We start from the raw sequence: 17,858 nt of genomic DNA on the forward strand, positions 1-17,858 counted from the left end.
AAGTATGATCCCTGATCCAAGCCTGTAGCATTGACCTCTAAGATATGATCATCCTGAATTGAATCCCCAGCTCAGCCAATCCAATCCTTCACTTTTCTAAGCTTTATTCCTTCAATTCCTCAAAGTTCTCCAACTACCAAGAAAAAAGAGAAGGAGCTACGTGAGAGAGAGAGAGAGAGAGAGTTTTCATGTTTTCCTTCTTTCTTTATGAATCCTTCTATGGTTCCATCTATCTAAACCAAACATATCCCATTTTCCAAATGTCCAAAATACCCTTCTAATAACTTAAATCCTCTAGTGACCTCAAGGGAAATTCCGTCAATTGCCACTTCCCGTAAATCCTCGAGCGTTCCTCTAAATCCCCAACTATCTAAAAATAATAATCATTTAATCTCCCATTACCCGATAAATCCCGGCAATGTACTAAATTACAAAAATACCCCTGAGCTCACCCTCAGCCGGGTATTTTACCCCGTTGTGAATTTTTTCGCTAACTTGCTCACTAGGATCGCCTCACGTCAAGTAATCCAAATATATCCACATAATAATGTGGTCTCAATCACACACATGCATATTAACAATTATACCCTCAGCGAGTCAAATTACTAAAATTCCCTTCTTATAAGAAACGGACCCACACACACATTTAATACTTCTAAACAGGCAAGCATAATTATATTATAATATAATTAACATAATGACATGTTCATGCTATATTAGCACATAATCAAAACAATTATTGCCTCCCGCCCCCCTAATCCAGGCACTAAGCCATATTATGGAATTATATATGTTACAATAGAGGCCTCACATCAACATCATTCCTTAACCGGCAAAGCTTTAGGAGAATTGCACCTTGGAAAGTTCTTTCAGAACAAGCTTCAATTGAAAACCAAAGCATCCATATTTGCGATGAAGAATAATTTTGAGTTTATGGTGAAGAAATTTGGGACTACTGTGTGGTACATTACCTACAAGGATCCGTATTGTGGTTGGAGAATGAGGGGTAAGAAAAAAATTTGATCTGAAATGCTTGAGATTACTGTATACAACGAAGTACACACTGCTTACAAGAAAATTGAGATAAGGACCACCGTCAAGTATCACCATGGGTTGTTTCCCACCTAATTAAGAGGAAATTTGCTACTGATGGTATTCGGTACATGGAAAACAACATAAGGGAGGACATGAAGCATCATTTTGGGGTCAAAATGAACTATGGGAAGGCATGGAGATGCAGAGAAAAGGCTCTTAGGTATGTCAGAGGGACACCTGAGGAATCATACTCCAAGTTACCTGGATACTTGTGTCAGTTGGAGTATAAGAACCCAGGTACAATTAATGATTTTGTAGCAGAAGATGGTCGTTTCTTGTATTGCTTCTTTTCCCTCAGTGTTTCTAGGTGTGGATTCTAGTACTGTCGTCCTTTCATTTTTGTTGATGACACATTCTTGAAGAATAAGTATGGTGGCCACATGCTCTGTATTTTTGCGTTGGATGCAAACAACCAGTTGTTTCCAATTGTGTTTCATCGGTGGACAGTGAGACCCATAACTCTTGGACTTATTTCATGAGAAAATTAAAGGAAGCCATATGGGACGTTGAGAACCTATCTTTTGTATCAGACAGGCATAAAATCATTGATCATGCTTTGGAGCTTGTGTTCCCAGATGCCTATCACAGTGCATGTTACCATCACATCTGTATGAATGTGGTGGCAAAATTCAAAACTGACCACTGTCAAGACATCATGGGGTGTGCAGCGTACACGTTTCGAAGAACGGAATTTCACAAGTTCTTTAACAAGATTAAGGTAATTGATCCACCCATTTCTCAATATCTTGACGGAATTGGTTTTGAAAGGTGGAGTAGCGCTTATTTTCCTGCTAACTGATACAATATCATGACGAGTAATGTAGAGCACCACAATTTTTTTACTTATTAAAGTTTTGTGTTTTATTTTATTTAATTGTTAAGTGTTGTAAATTATTTTATTTAACTGTTTTTTTGTTTAAATTAATTGTTAGAATTGTTTGGTAGAATTTTGTGAATTTATTTTTAAAATGTGATTATTGGAGTTATGGTTGAATGCACTAAGGTGTATGGTAGGTAGTGATGCACCTTAGTTATTAAGTGTGTGCAAGTGCATGGTTGCATGGTGCACATGTGTAGAATTTTCTACACACTTGTGGTTTCCTTTTATTATTAGATTTAATTATTTATAAAAAATAAAAGAAAAGGGAAATGATAGGCTTGGACTTGTAGCATAGTGGGAAAGGAAAAGATTTATTTACCATTTTTATTAGGTGATTTTAGATAAAATAGGCAAGGATGCTATCGTCTTTATTTTTTTACCACTTAAGATAAAATCAAATAAACAAAAATTAAGAGAAAATAAATAGAAAATATGAAACTTACCCTTTTATTTTATTAGGCTATTATGATAGAATTAAGACAAAGGGGAAGGAAAATTAGAGAAGAGTCATTATGCTCTTGGCTGCCGAAATTAGAGAGAGATAGAGAGAGAGGGACGTGAGCTAGAGAGAGAAGGAGAAGAAGAAAGAAAGGAAGAAGAAGGAGAAGGGAAGACCAAGTCTAGGGTATGCCTTTTTGTGTTTATGCTTGTTTATTCTCTTCTTTTGATTCTAGTAATTTTGACAATAGTTTTTATTGTGTGTTGTTGAATCTCTTCTTCTTCTTCTCATGGTGGATTTCGAAAAAAAATCCTAGGCTTGAACAAGGGGTGATAAAGTTGGGTATTGGTCACCTTGTGTTCTTGATTCTATCAATCAAGAAAAGTAATGAACCCTTAGCCCTTTTGTCTTTATGTATTGATGGTTTATATGAATGGGTACGTTGATTTTTGACTCTTTGGATGTTGGGATGGAAGGTTTGTATTGGGTGCATGTATGGGAGATTTGATCTAGGCATGGCTATAATTTTGTGTGGCAATTTTTGGAATGATAATGTTCATATGTTCATTCACTACTACAAAAAAGGTTTTTTAGGACTAGCATTGCGAGTCCTAAAATTTTTTTTAGGACTCGCAGGGCGCGAGTCCTCTATTTGAGAGCCTTAAAAACAAAGGTTTTTTAGGACTTGCAATGCGAGTCCTAAAAAATCTGGTTGAGTGCCTATAATTAAGATTTTAGGACTCGCTTTGCGAGTCCTAAAAGAAAGTTTTTAGGACTCGAGTGCCTTTAATTTTTTAGGACTCGCGAGTAATTTTTTAGGACTCGCTTTGCATGCCCTTAAAAGTAATTTTTTTTAAAAAAAATACAGCTACAATTTTAATTTTGATTTAAAAATATATATTCATTTGAGTGTCGAATATGTATCAAAAGAATTTTGAAAAGAAAATACTAAAAAAATGGCAAAAAAATTTTACGAAATAAATTTAAAATTTCTAAACATGTATTGTAATTAGCTAGCTATAATATCATTCATTTTGCTCTAACCAATTGTAAATATAACATTGCCCATTCTTCTCTAACTTTGTCAATTTCTTGAGTAGTATATGGTTTGTCGGAGGTGAACTGAAAAAAAAAAAAACAAAACAAAACAAAAATTTAATTATAATTATATTAGTGGTAATAAATTCAAAGCATATATAAAAATTGTACTAGATTAATACTATGTAGTTGTATATTGTTTATTACCTGTTTCGACAAGAAATGCTTGATATGAGGGGCATTGATAAGTAAATTCTTCATCATCCTCATAACGTAATGACTATTGAATCCAATGAAGTTCACCTGTCATTCTAGTTACTATAGAAGAGAAATAAAGAGCTAGTATCAATCACTAACATAAAAACATGAAATACTTTATAAGGATCTACATTCTAACACATGTCAAATAATATGGGGATAATTGTCAATAACACTTAATTGTAACCAAAATATGAAAAAATTACATCCTGGTTTCCAACAAAATGCCAATGCATGAAAACAGACATAGGAACCACAATGAATGCCAATACATCCCGGTTTAATACTACTAGGCATTTGGCACCTTAAATTTAGAGCATCCTTCCATCACAGAATGCCAAGAATCCATCAAATACGAAGCCCTTAAACTTAAATCCCAGCTACATCGACACGTAACACAGGAAAGATTAAACGTGAGAACTTCAGCAGCTAAACTATCATGGACGTCCATAGCATCCTATTAACAGTGGCAAACGTGAGAAGTAAAGGCAGTGAGAATATTTACAAAAGCAATTCCTAGTGCTTATGATAACAGACCAATTTCAAGCAAAAAAATATTCTAAATGTTATTGCTGCAGTGCAAGAATAAAATCCACAATAGCATGAACTACTAAAAAAGACTCCAGCAATCAAAACCATCACACAAGAAAAAGAAACTGACAATTTATTCTTCCTTATGATACTACAACAAGTAGATGTAGCTGTTTCACATATGCATATGTAGAAATAAAAAATTCTAACACTGTACAACTTCTAGTTCTCGTGCTACTCAAAATAATGAGTTAATGAAAGCATCAAAATATAAATTAGTAAAATATAACCATGGCATGGTCCAAGATATTCCTATATTAATTATTTATAATTACACTTATTAATTTAGAGATGAGTAGTCTGTAGACCACAACAATAATTAAGGTAAATAAAATCATAAAGATTAGTTAAATATTAATTGAGTTTTGAGTATAGCTAAGCTAAGGAGGATTGAGTCCACTTAAGAAGCTATATGTGATTGTTTTACAGTAGTACTACTAGTTGTACATTTTAAGAAAAATTACATAATCCTCAACAAATTCATGTTATGCAGTTACAAAGGAAGCCAAGATATGAATAAAAACTAACATTTTGTGCACACAAGTTTCAAATTTGGACTAATATACAGTTTAAAGAGATTACTAATATGGCATGAAAAAGATCACTCATAAAGCCTCCATAGGACATTCCTATCCTTGCCGACATAACTCACTTAAAAATAATAAAATTGTTAATAGAGATTGAGTGTACCAAACTTCAATGGCGTGAAGTATGCATTCTTAGGCTTCACTTTATTTTACCAATCCTTATTTATATTCTACATTTAGGATTGACTAATTTCTAAAATTACATTCACTTGAAGACAGATATTTCAGTACCAGATGTGTAGTTGAGTTGTGCTTAATTATACCTGTTCCATTTCCATACGAAAGATCTAATACTTTGAGCTTTGCTCTCAGAATTTGCATGATCACCGCGAGTAATCCAAAATGCCCTTTCAGGTCTCCAATCTGAAAGTTTGCATTAAAATCAAATGAAGTTTGAAACTAATAAACATTAATTTGAAATCTAAGCTCAATTAATTAAACCAGATTTTGTAATCTTACAACTCAGAATTACTTTGGACACTTTAATTAATCTTTCATAAGCATTATTATTACAAGGGAGAGCCAATAATTTTGAAGAAAACTTTGATTTCATGAATATTCAATCACTTGACAACTTGAGCCTAAATGATGATTGAAAATTAATCAAATTCTTAAGTAATTCTTGTTATTATTACCTTCATGAATTTGGGAGCTCCAAAGTATTCTTCTTGTTGAAGACGTCAATATATATACTCATTAAATAAGTTTCTAGAATAATGAAGTCAATATATATACCCATCTCCATCAAACCTACACACAGAGCAAAGAAAACAAAATCAGTGTCCAAATCTGACACCTAATATACAAGTTAGTTTCAAATGATTTAGATGACAACACTCAATTCAAGAAGACTTTATTTTTATATAAAATACAAGGTTGTTTATTCAGTTATTAGTCCTAGGTTTACTAATTTTAGTAAGTTTGGTTAAGTCCTATGTATAATAACCAGATCAGTTTCTTATCTATAGACTAGCATTTTACATTATTCAAAGTAAGAAAATCATTGAGAGAGTTTGGAAAGCTCAAGACTTGTTGTTACTCTTTTCTCTTTATTATTGCTTTCAGTTAAGTTAAATCTGTTGTTTCCAACTATCAGATAACCACCTAATAATAGTTTTACATCTGAACTAGTTAATTTATTTATTTATTCTAAAAAATTATTACGCTATGATTTTTCCAATAAGGAGGTTAAATGACAAAAAGAGAAATGTGACCCTTCGAAACAAAATAAACTAAGCTCAAAATCTATCAAAAAAATGGTTTTCAAGAGACCAAAACGTGATGAATAAAATTATTAAAATACCTAAAACCAAAAACAGAAGCACACTGAAAAAAGTTTCAGTGATACTGGCGACTAAGTGCTCTCTGGCTTCTCCATGGCGAGACGCAAGAAAAGTAACCCAAAGCCCGCTACTCAATCGACGGTGGCTGTAACTCCAGAGGTCCGTGCGACTGGAGGTCAGCAATCTGATGTCGAGGAAGCTATTCCGGAGGAGATAGAGGAAGTTTTCACTGACTCGATGTTTGAGTATCCTGATTCTGGTTTTCATGATCCTTTTAAGGTTGAAGGAACACTTGGAGACAGTAGATCAGTAGGCGATGCCGATGAGGAATTGACTGATAATGCAGGTAATTTTCAAAGCCAAGCTAAGGATAAATGGTCTCAATTCAGAGCATTGCTTCCGAATCAAGATGGGGCAAGACTCAAGTTCGAGGAGCCAATGATTCAAGAGGGTCAACGAATTGCTTAGGTTGATGTGGATGAGGTCCAATCTGAAAGTTCATTCTGGAATGCTGCAGTGGTTTGTCAGGTTCTTGGGGCTAATCCTCCGTTTGGTGTTTTCGAAGGGTTTATCAAAAGAATTTGGGGCAAGCTTGGCATTGAGAGAATTGCCAGATTGAATAATGGGTTCACATTGGTTAATTTTTGAGATGAAGTCACTAGAAATATAGTTTTAGAAGCTGGAGTGCTACATTTTGACAGGAAACCAGTCATAGTGAAGCCTTGGACTACTGATTTGGATACCTTAAAGGCAGTGAAATCAGTTCCTATTTGGGTTAGATTGCCAGGTCTTGGGCTGCAATATTGGGGCACTAAGTGTTTGAGTGCGATTATGAGTACGATTGGGGTGCCGATCTTAGTTGATAAAGTAACAAAAGACAGATTTATGATGCAATTTGCTAGAGTTTTGGTGGAAATTGAACTTTCGGAGGACCTCCCTAAATTGGTTCAATTTCTTAATGAGAAAGGGCAGTTAATAGAGCAACTTCTTGAGTTTGAATGGCTTCCCACCCAATGTAGGGGCTGTAAAGTTTATGGTCACACTGAAAGAATGTGTAACAAGAAGCCAGTGGAGGTCTGGAGGGAAAAAACCAGAGTTAGGAAGGAGGAGGATAGAGTTGTAGAGACCACTGAGACAGTGCCTTCTGCTACTGGGCCTGCTGGTGCAGGATCTGGGAATGAGGTTTCGGAGGCACCTTCTGGGAGTCAATTGGAAGTGGACAAGACTATGGATAACTCAAAATATGTCCCTGATCTGCCTGTTGTAAACAAGACCCGGACACCAGTTGAGGGAGGCAGTTCGGATTGGGTGACCCCGAAACGATTTGGTCGGAATAAGAGGACCATCAATAAGACCAAGAACACTTTGAAGAATTCCTATAGTGCTTTGCAAGATAAGGTAGTGGAGATAGCAAATTTGGGATTAAAATCAACAAGTTTGTTACATGGAGAACCACAACATTCTTAGTTGGAATGTTAGAGGTATCAATAAGGGGGAGAAGCAGAAATTTCTGAGCTCCTTTTGTTTTGTTAATAAAGTCGGGTTAGGTGCCTTATTGGAGACCAAACTTCGGGGTGATAAGATTAAGAAGATGATGCAGTCTTTTTTTAGTGGTTGGGAATTTTTTTCTGGTTCAGCTTCTGAAGGCAGATTACTGCTTATTTGGCAACCTAATTTGGTGTCTGTTGATGTTCTGAAAGAAACAGACCAATTACTTCATGTTCTTGTCAGGAGCTTGAAAACTAATAAATCGCTTTGTGTGACATTTGTTTATGGTAGGAATTCTATTGAGGAAAGAGTGGCCCTTTGGAAAGATCTGTCTAATCTTAGTTTTCCAGTTGCTGCATGGCTCATAGGTTGAGACTTTAATGCTGCTTTTGAGAGCGAGGACAGAGTGGGTGATCGTGCGATATCTTCCCTTGAGTTGGCTGATGCTCAAAATTGGAGGGCTTTGGGGTTAGTTGACGAGTTACGTGCTAGAGGGTCTCATTTTACTTGGACGAATAAACAGATGAATGAAGGCAGAATTTTCTCAAGATTGGATAGAGTTTTCAAGAATGAAGATTGGTTGGACATTTTCCCTCACTCTGAGGCTGTCTTCAACTGGGAGCTTCACTCTGACCACTGCTACTGTATTATTAAACCAGATATTGCTATTATCTGTGGTGTTAAGCTCTTTAGGTTCTTCAATATGTGGACTAAACATGATCAATTTAAATCCACTGTTATCCAGAACTGGTGTAGGCCTATGCGAGGGACTGGTCTAGTTCGCCTTTGTAATAAGCTGCGTAGACTTCAGCAGGTGCTTCGGCGGTTCAACAGGCATATAATGGGTGATGTTGCCTAGAATTTTACTGAGGCTAAAGAGAGGTATCAAGCTGCCCAGGTCTCTCTGCAGGGTGATCCGCATTCGCTAAGTCTTCAAAAAATCGAAGCTGATGATGGTGACTCTCTAGCTTATCATGCTAAAATTTATGAGAGTTTCTTGAGACAGAAAAGTAAAGTGGACTGGTTGCGGTTTGGGGACGACAACTCGGCGTATTTTCACGCTTGTTTAAAGCAAAGGAGAGCCTCTAATTGTATCACTTCTGTAGTTAATGAATCCGGTCAGAGTATAGAGAATTTTGATGCTGTAGTTGATCATTTTGTGAATCATTTCAAGAGAATTATGGGAAGCAAGAGCATGGCCTCTAGCACTATTCAAAATTCCTGTTTTGAGCTTGGTCACCAGCTGACTTTGGAACAGCAAGTTAGTTTAGTTAAGCCTTTTTCTACTAAGGAAGTTAAAGAAGCTTTTTTCGGCATTAACTCGATCAAAAGTTCGGGGCCGGATGGGTTTGGCTCGGGCTTTTTTAAAGCCCTTTGGAGCGAGTTAGAGGCTGAACTCTCAGCAGCTGTTCTGGACTTCTTTGAGTATGGTGTGTTGCCAGAGGAAATCAACAAAGCTACTATTTCCTTAGTCCCTAAAATTGAGACTCCCTCCCATGCAGCGGATTATCGTCCTATTGCTTGCTGTAATTCTATTTACCAGTGCATTTCTAAGATGCTTTGTAGTAGATTGGCTTTGGTGCTTCCTAGTCTTGTTAACCAAAACCAAGGAGCCTTTGTTAAAAACAGATTATTGGCTCATAATATCCTTATTCTTCAGGATATTATAAAAGGCTATAAGAGGAAAAACATTTCCCCTAGGTGTGTTTTGAAGATTGATTTGAGCAAAGCCTATGATATGTTAGATTGGAACTTCTTAGAGGATATTCTCAATGAGTTTCGGTTTCCGGCTAAATTCATCAAATGGGTCATGGCTTGCTTGAAAGATCCAACCTATCTTCTCCTTATGAATGGAAAGGTTCAAGGGGAATTTAGAGGTCGGAAGGGGCTTAGACAAGGGGACCCTATATCTCTGTTATTATTTGTCTTAGCCATGGAGTACTGTACCTGCTTATTTCAGCAAGCTTCAATGAACAAGGGGTACCGGTTTCATCCCAAGTGCAAGCACCTCAAGATCGTCAATCTTTGCTTCGCAGATGACTTGGTTATTTTTTGCAAGGGAGTTCACAATTCTGTTCAGATTATTAAAGAAAGTTTCAGTGATTTCTGTTGTGCCTCTAGTTTGACTGCTAACAAGGATAAATCCCAGGTTTACTTTGGTGGTGTGGCTGAAGTTGAGGCTCAAAAATTGCTTGAGGGGCTCCATTTCACTGAAGGTCATTTTCCCCTAAAATACTTGGGAGTGCCTCTTCGAACAACAAGATGGAAGGCTGGTGACTGTTCTCTTATTATCAAAAAGATTCAGTCCAAACTACATACTTGGGCGATTCGGCACCTTTCTTTTGCGGGGAGGGCGCAATTGATCAATTCAGTGCTTCTGAGTATAAGAACTTTTTGGATGAGCATTTTTATCCTTCCTAAGAGTGTAACTAAGGAGGTTGATCGGTTATGTAGGAACTTCCTTTGGGGAGTTAAGGATAGTAATTTTTAGAGGAGTAAATTGCACTTTACTGCCTGGGATCAGGTTTGTTTGCCTAAGTGTATGGCTGGTCTTGGCTTCAAGGATAGTAATACTTGGAACTTAGTGCTTCTGGCCAAATATGTTTGGGCAGTTTCTTCTAAACATGATATTTTGTGGGTCAAGTGGGTGGATTCTATCTACTTAAAGGGGAAGAATTTCTGGCATTATAGAGTCCCTCAAGATGTGAGCTGGTATTGGAAGAGATTATTAAAACTTAGAGATATTTTTCCTGGTTGCAGACTTGATGAGGCAGTCCATCTCGACAAGCTTAATCTGAAATTTCTGTACCACAGGTTCATCAACAAAGACAGAGTTGCCTATGCGAATGTAGTGTGGAACTCCTTGACGGTGCCTAAGCACAGGTTTATCTTATGGCAGGCTACGCTGGGCCATCTGTTGACTCGAGACAATCTCAGTCATTGTCACTTGGAGCTTTCTTCTGTGCTTTGCCCGGTTTGTGAAGAGGAGCAAGAGTCTCACGCTCACCTGTTTTTTGAATGTCATTTTTCCTGGCAGGTCCGAGCTCTTGTGGAGAAGTGGTTGGGATGGGGTTTGTGGCCGCTTCAGCTGGATGGGTGGCGTGCTTGGATGGCTGGTAAGCCGAAGGGCCTGATGCATTCTGTTTTGGCTGCTGCTTTGGCAGCTTCAGTGTACTTTATTTGGAAAAACAGAAATAATTGCATCTTTAAACTTAGCTCCTTTTCTGTGGACTATGTCGTTCAATTGATCAAATATTGGGTTAGGGGTAGACTTCTTTATCATTATAAGAGGCTTATTAGGACAAAGGATCTTGCCTTCTTTAATAGAGTGATTCAGATTTAAGGCTTGTTGTTTGTAATCTGTTTGGTTTGTTTGTAATCTGTTTGGTTTGTTTTCAATATATTTCCTTTTCATCAAAAAAAAAAAAACAGAAGCACACTGCGAAAACAGAGCAAAACTAAACAAGCACAATTGAGAACAAAACAGTCAGACATATAGTTTATTTTCCATTTCTTTGACCTCATCCTCATCACCTAATAAAAATAGTATTACTTGAATATATAAATTCTTTATAGTTGAAAAATCGAGAGGGAAACACAATGATAGCATTTAATACAAACAAACACATTAAACAAATTAGAACCTTCTTCCTAATGTCAACAAACTTTATTTCTTTGTTATTCTATAGGTTCTGGATTCCAACTTCACCAATAGGCTCAATTAAATACAGTACCAAGACAAAGAAGCAAATTCTTTCCAGTTAACAAGGTAGAGAAACACGAATCCATTATTACTCTATTTTAGTTCTAGTTAGTAATAATATCCCAACAAACAGTAAAGAAGGATAAGAATATGGAGAATGACACAGTGTAATAGCGTTATAAGGATTACAAAAACTATAAACAACATTTGGGGTTTTGGGAAAAAGCAATATTAAATGAGAAAAAAGAAAAAGACTTCAAGCAATGGCTTTGGCAGTGGCATTGCCTCCAAAACTTAAAAAAATGGTAACAACTTTTTTTCACTACCTATAATTTGATTAATACAACTTATAAAATGATCAAAAGAAAAGATGTGTAGATCCAGTGATATCCAGCTAGTGGAACAAACTTGAGACCAACTTGAAGAAACTCTCCATTTAAGCACTCCTGCATATGTATAGTATAGCATATATATACAGTATATACACACAAGTAGCTACCATGTTATATACTAAGAAAAAGCTCAATATAATAAAGAGAGGCCACGAAAGAGTTATATTATTCAATCTTAGCAGTGATTTTATTAAAAGTAAATAAACTCTTTTATTTTTTTGTTTAAACTTTCATTTCTAATCAAAATAAGGATTGCTTCAATGGTTGATTTGATTGTTGTAAGTTACCTTGAGGAAGAAGACAATGGAGTGAAGGTTTCACTTATACTTGTCAAGAGGCACGTATTGAAAAGCAGAGCATCAGCCTGGAAGACATGCGTCGTTTGCATCGAAGAACACAGTCACGGCTAGTGGAGCTTCGCCATGATCAGCCGCCGGAAAAACCTTCTCTATAACCTTCAGAGGCCACCTCGTGTTGTACCCACTGTACCCTCTTAGAACCACATCAACCTAATAATAAGATCGAAAAACCAAAACCAAAACCCCACTACAAATAATACCCAGAAAAATAAAATTATCAATATATATGTATATGTATGTGTATACGTACTGTGCGAGAGAAATGGTGAGCCAAAGAAGCACCCCTGCCCACTGTTGCAGTCACCGGGTTTCAATCAATTAACTAAAAATCTAGAGTGTTAAAGTTCTTGAAAAGAAGGAAATAGAGATAAGCTAACCCATAGAAAAGAAGGAAATAAAATTTACCCAGCACTCATGGACCCCTATTGCCATCCCCTGTAAAATGTTGTAGAAAGAAATGAACATAAAATGTGATAAGTATATAGTAGAATATTTAAAAATACTAGTATAAGTAAGGCTAACAAAAAGTTGTGAGCAGAAATAGGATGGAGGTCATAAATTGCTTTAATATCATTAGCATTCAATAAAATTTCATCATACCATAGAGGCATACTATGTCTAGTCTTAACTGATTTAATACGCATAACAAAAAAAAAAACTAACTAAAAAATGTGCAAATAACTTAATGTTACAAACACAATGAAAATCTCAGTGCTTGCAAGCTTCACAAAGCCTACATTGCCCACCCACACAAACATCAACAATGTCTAACAGAGAAGCTTAGGACCTCAAAATCAATAATGGACATACTTTATATATGAAATCAAAGATGAGCTATAACTATTAAGTTAAAGAAACATTACATGAGTTTCAAGAACACATCATTAATCCATCAGAAATTCCATATCACTAAAAAAGAATGTTCTACTATGTATTATTTAGAGGACAAGTATTCTATCAATTAAAGAAAACAAGTATTAATCAAATTTTTTAAAAAAAATAGTTATTCTTTTCATGTCATTCTATTAGGTATTTTGTCAAACACTTTGAATACATAAGAAATAAAAAACTGAGAATAATATATGGCATGAAACCAAATGAATCTTCTCATTATATATATAATACAGAGTTGCATATATATATATATAAATATATAACTATCTAGTACTAATAATAATAAAAATTTAAAGCTTAAATACCTGCTGCTGCTGACGCCCAATCCGTGCCGAGGACGCATGCTGCTCCGACCACCTCTGCAGCGTTGCCGAGAAGTCCAGGCGTCAAGAACCACCTGTAGCCGTCGTCGAGCACCAGCAACACGCATCAAGAATCACTTGCAGCCGTCTCCGAGCACTGCATCGTCGTCGTCGCCGAGAAGAACACCTTGGCTGAGAACCCAGCTGCCCGTACTTCTCCTTCCCTTCTACTATGTGGTTATGTGGTGTTGAAAAATAAAGAACCCTACTGAAAGCCCCAATAAGTATTATTAATAAATTTTCATCCAACTTTTTATTTTTAATTATCTATTTAAATAATAAGTAATTTAATTAATTAACAACTAATATTAAATGTAAAGTTAGACAATTTTTTTGAAATGCCCTAGCCCGAATCTCCAATTGTTTTTATCCCCTCTTTTTACTTAATATATTTAAGGGCACTCTTTGGGTGCCCTTAATACTCTTTTAGGACACCCAAAGTGAGCCCTTAAAAGTCACCACTTATATTATACACTCAGATTTTCTATTCAGGCTTTTTAAGACTCTTTGGACTTTTTAGGACACTCATCGCGAGTCCTAAAATATGTTTTTTAAGGACTTTCAATGAGAGTCCTAAAAAGTACAGAGACATTTTTTAGGACTTACATTTATGTGCGTATCCTAAAAAAGTGTCCAGTAAAGGGTATTTTGTAGTAGTGATTGATGATGAGTTTGAAAAGGGTAGGTTGTCAATTAAGGGTTTCGGCTTATGGGGTTTGGGGTATATTGTGTTGTTTGTTTTTCTTGTGTCACATACATGATAGAAACATGCTAGGTTTTATGTGAAGGTTGTGCTTTGTGTCTATGTTGCTATGATCATTTTTGAAACTATTGATTTATGTAAAGGCATGCAAGGGTGATGATAGGTACATGCTAGGTTTCATGTGAATGTAAATGAGAATTTTGTGATATATTTTGTTTTGGAATCTTAGGTGTTTCGGCCTAGGGGTGATGTTCGAGCATGTTTGTTTTCCTTGTATCTTTTAATGTTAATTGTGATATTAGAAACATGCTGGGTTTATTTAGATAAAAGAAAGGACTGTTTTGAATTTCTATAAATTGATATATTAATAGTTTCATGAAGGTTATGGATTGGGGTTTGAGAAACATCAACTAAAGATGAATTTCATGATGATTTATTCTTGTTGATTTTGTGAATAATTGGTGAAAAGTTTGATGAAATAATGATACGCATGTATAAGAAATGTCTCTTATGATGTGTTGTATTTATGAGAATAAAATGGTGTTTTATTTCACACTTAAAATTATATTTTTGCACAAATAATTACCTAATTTTTTTTTTTATATTTTGATGAAAATATGAGTTTTTAAAAAATTAAAATGGTGGTTTTAATGGTATAATTGGTTGCTGAGATTTTTGTAAAAAATGTGAAGTTATATTTTTTATAAAAGGTATTTGATGTGTGTGTTGAAATAAATTAATGCCCTAAACTATGGAAATTTTAAATGTGATATTTTTAATATAACATGAGTGTTCATTTTAATAGTTATGATTTTCCTTCATTTTAGTTAAAAAAATTTGTAAAATTAGTTTATTTGTGAATCTTTAAGTAAATCAAATAATGGCTGAAAGTTTAATAAAATATTTTTTAAAATAATTATTGAATTATCGCTTATGAATTTATTCTATTTTAAAATGAAGCCTTAAAAATAACACAAGTAAAAATATATTTTTCCACACCTAAAATTATATTTTTCTCACATTAAATCTTAAAATTTGATAATTTTATTATAATGTTATTTTCTAAGTAAACATGTTAAATTATAAGTATTTCACATAGTTTTTTGTCTTTGTTATTTTATGGGATTTAAAAGTAAATAATGGGATTATTATATTTTAATTAGTTAAATAAATTATTTTATGAACTAAAATAAAGTCTTGAGAGATTTAATCAACCTAGTAATTTTAAAAGGACAAACAATGGTAATGAAAGCATGTTACAATTTTATTATTTTCACAACGATAGAAATAAAGCGCGTAGGAATTATCGTTTTTAATGCCCTTTTAAACAACGTTCTTACGTATGCATGTCGCATGCAATTTCACTTTTAAGTAAAAAAAAATATGTCTATTATGCAACCATATAGATTTTATAGCGAGACCATGCATGTAACATAAGTAGAATGTGCATAATTCTTTTATGAACTTATGTGTAAATATGCCTTGTTTGGATGTTGTGAGTAGTTTTCACCATGTGTGCATGGCCCATGAACACATGGGTTATATAAGTGGGCAAAATGGAGTTTATGTAATGCTAAGGGACGTTATTTTGGTTATGGTATAGGCTCGTTGTGAAGTTGTCATTTTGCTTTGCTTGGACCTGAGGTAAGGAAGTTAGATAGAATTTTGTTTATTTATGCTGTGAATGGTAAGATCATTTGCATGAATGAGAATGTAATAATTTACGCGTTATGAATTATGAAATGCTTTATTATGATGATGTGACTGAATTGTATGTCATTTTGAATGCTGTATGATATGAATGGATGTTAGCGTGATGAACGCGACACATCAAAAATGGGTTGGTAAGGATATGAAGACATAACCCGAGTTACTAAGGATATGAAGACGTAGCTCAAAAGGGCGAACGCGCCGAGGTTATTCAAGGACCAGAGATCCTATTTACCTCAAAGGGTGACATGGACAAGTTAGCGAGCCATGTTCACAAGGAAGGATGTTTATGATTTGATGTTATGATGATGATGATTTTGCATATTATGCCAATGTTGTTATGATTATGTTTATGATTACGATATTGATGCTATTACGATAATGATGTCTTGATGTGTGACGATGTATGAATGCGATTATGATTTGTTGTGATTTACTTGTGTGCTGTTTGTACTTCCTTACTGGGCTTTTAGCTCACCCCTTTACTTTCCCTTCCAGGTAGCAAATAGGTTTCTCTAAGGCACGCGTGATGATGTGGGGAGTTCTATCATCATGGTGTGTATGGCGTGGGGGCATCCTATGGACGAGAAACGATCAGTTTTAAACGCCATTTTCTTTTAATAATCTTATGTTAAATTGCACTTTCTAAACTTATCAGTGGGACTTAAACTTTTGGTAGTTTTGAGAACTTTGCATGAAAACTACTATTTTCTTTTTAAACTATTGGGGCCAACTTGCATGTTTTTAGCAAGACCCCACTGGGATTTTTATAATAAGTGGCTTTTTTTCTTATAAACCTATGAATATGTGAATGTTTTACAAAGCACTAGATTATGGTGTTTTACAAGTAACTACGCAGAAAGCTTTAACAATAAAACCAAGGAGGCAAGGAGCTTTCCAGTTGCCACTTTTCTTGAATTCATAAGATCCACTCTTCAATCATGGTTTGCCGATAGATGTTAAAGAGCTACAAAAGCACAACTGTGTTATCACCTGAGATGGAAAAGGATGTGAAGCAAATAGGTGAGAAAGCAATTTTCCTGGATGTCCAAGTCCTTGGTCACCATGAATTTTTCATGATCGATGGTAATGGTGATGGTGAGGTGAACATAGCCACAAAACCATGCTCTTATTGCATGTTCCAAACCATTGGGATACCCTGTGTACATGCTTTTGCTGCAGCCAGAAAAGAAGCATAAGCATTAACTCATTGTGTTCCGCTTACTATAGAATTAAGGCATTGAGGGACACTTATAAGGAAACTATTTACCCTGTTGGGAACGAGGATGAATGGGTAATCCCTTATCAAATCAAAGATATGGTTGTCGGTGACCCTGTTGAGAAAACCCCTATAGGAAGGCCCAGGAAGCAGAAAGTGGTTAGGCGAAAGACAAACTGCTATGCTTCACGCGGGGAAAAGATCGTCAAGCCACGTAAGTGTAGCAGATGTGGTGGTAGTGGGAACAATAGGAAGTCATGTAAGGCTAGGCTTTAAAAATTTGTGTTCTGTAATTATTCAATTGATTTTGCTGCATTTATTATATTCAGGTACCTCTCCTAATACTTTGTTGGTTTTGATCTAAATAAATAGCTCTTCACAAAAAATTTCTTGTCAGCCTCAATAGGATTCGATCGGTATTATTACGACCCCATCGAGGCAAATCAAGTTCTATCGAGGCTTATCGAGGCAGATATCATTATGTATTATTATGACCCTATCGAGGCCTATCAAGGCATATCAAGGCAGATATCGTTATGTATTATTACGACCCTATCGAGGCCAATCGAGTCCTATTAATATCTATTGAGGAAGATTTGGTTAGTATTATATTTTACCTATCGAGGCTTATCGAGCAGTTCGTTTGACCCATCGAGTTTTGTCGAGGCAGACACATTATGTGAATTTAGCATCACGGTGACAAATTTTGATAGAATAGTCCCACACACTACTTTGTCCTGAAATGCTGGATGTTCTCATTGATAACGGTATCAAGTGGTAGCTTGGAAACCAAATGGTCAATATTTTTTATGGCAAACAGACCACAATCCCCACTGCATATAATCGATTTTGTGTCA

At 35.4% G+C, this 17,858-nt stretch overlaps 1 long non-coding RNA gene across 3 annotated transcripts; it reads right to left on the reverse strand.

Annotated features, from left to right (window-relative positions):
* Positions 1-5,116: 5,116 nt before the first annotated feature.
* On the reverse strand, positions 5,117-13,574 carry LOC133798357 (uncharacterized). 3 transcript variants are annotated; one of them, XR_009875831.1, is made up of 5 exons: positions 13,313-13,573; positions 12,519-12,548; positions 12,042-12,435; positions 5,524-5,638; positions 5,117-5,251 (listed from the first exon to the last, which is right to left on the reverse strand). It is a non-coding gene; the product is annotated as an uncharacterized LOC133798357 (long non-coding RNA). The 3 variants fall into 3 exon arrangements; XR_009875832.1 differs by having other exon boundaries at positions 12,042-12,263; positions 13,313-13,569; XR_009875829.1 differs by having other exon boundaries at positions 12,042-12,548; positions 13,313-13,574.
* Between the last annotated feature and the right edge of the window lie 4,284 nt (positions 13,575-17,858).

This window comes from Humulus lupulus, chromosome 8, assembly GCF_963169125.1.
Source record: "Humulus lupulus chromosome 8, drHumLupu1.1, whole genome shotgun sequence".
In the NCBI taxonomy this organism is placed as follows: domain Eukaryota; kingdom Viridiplantae; phylum Streptophyta; class Magnoliopsida; order Rosales; family Cannabaceae; genus Humulus; species Humulus lupulus.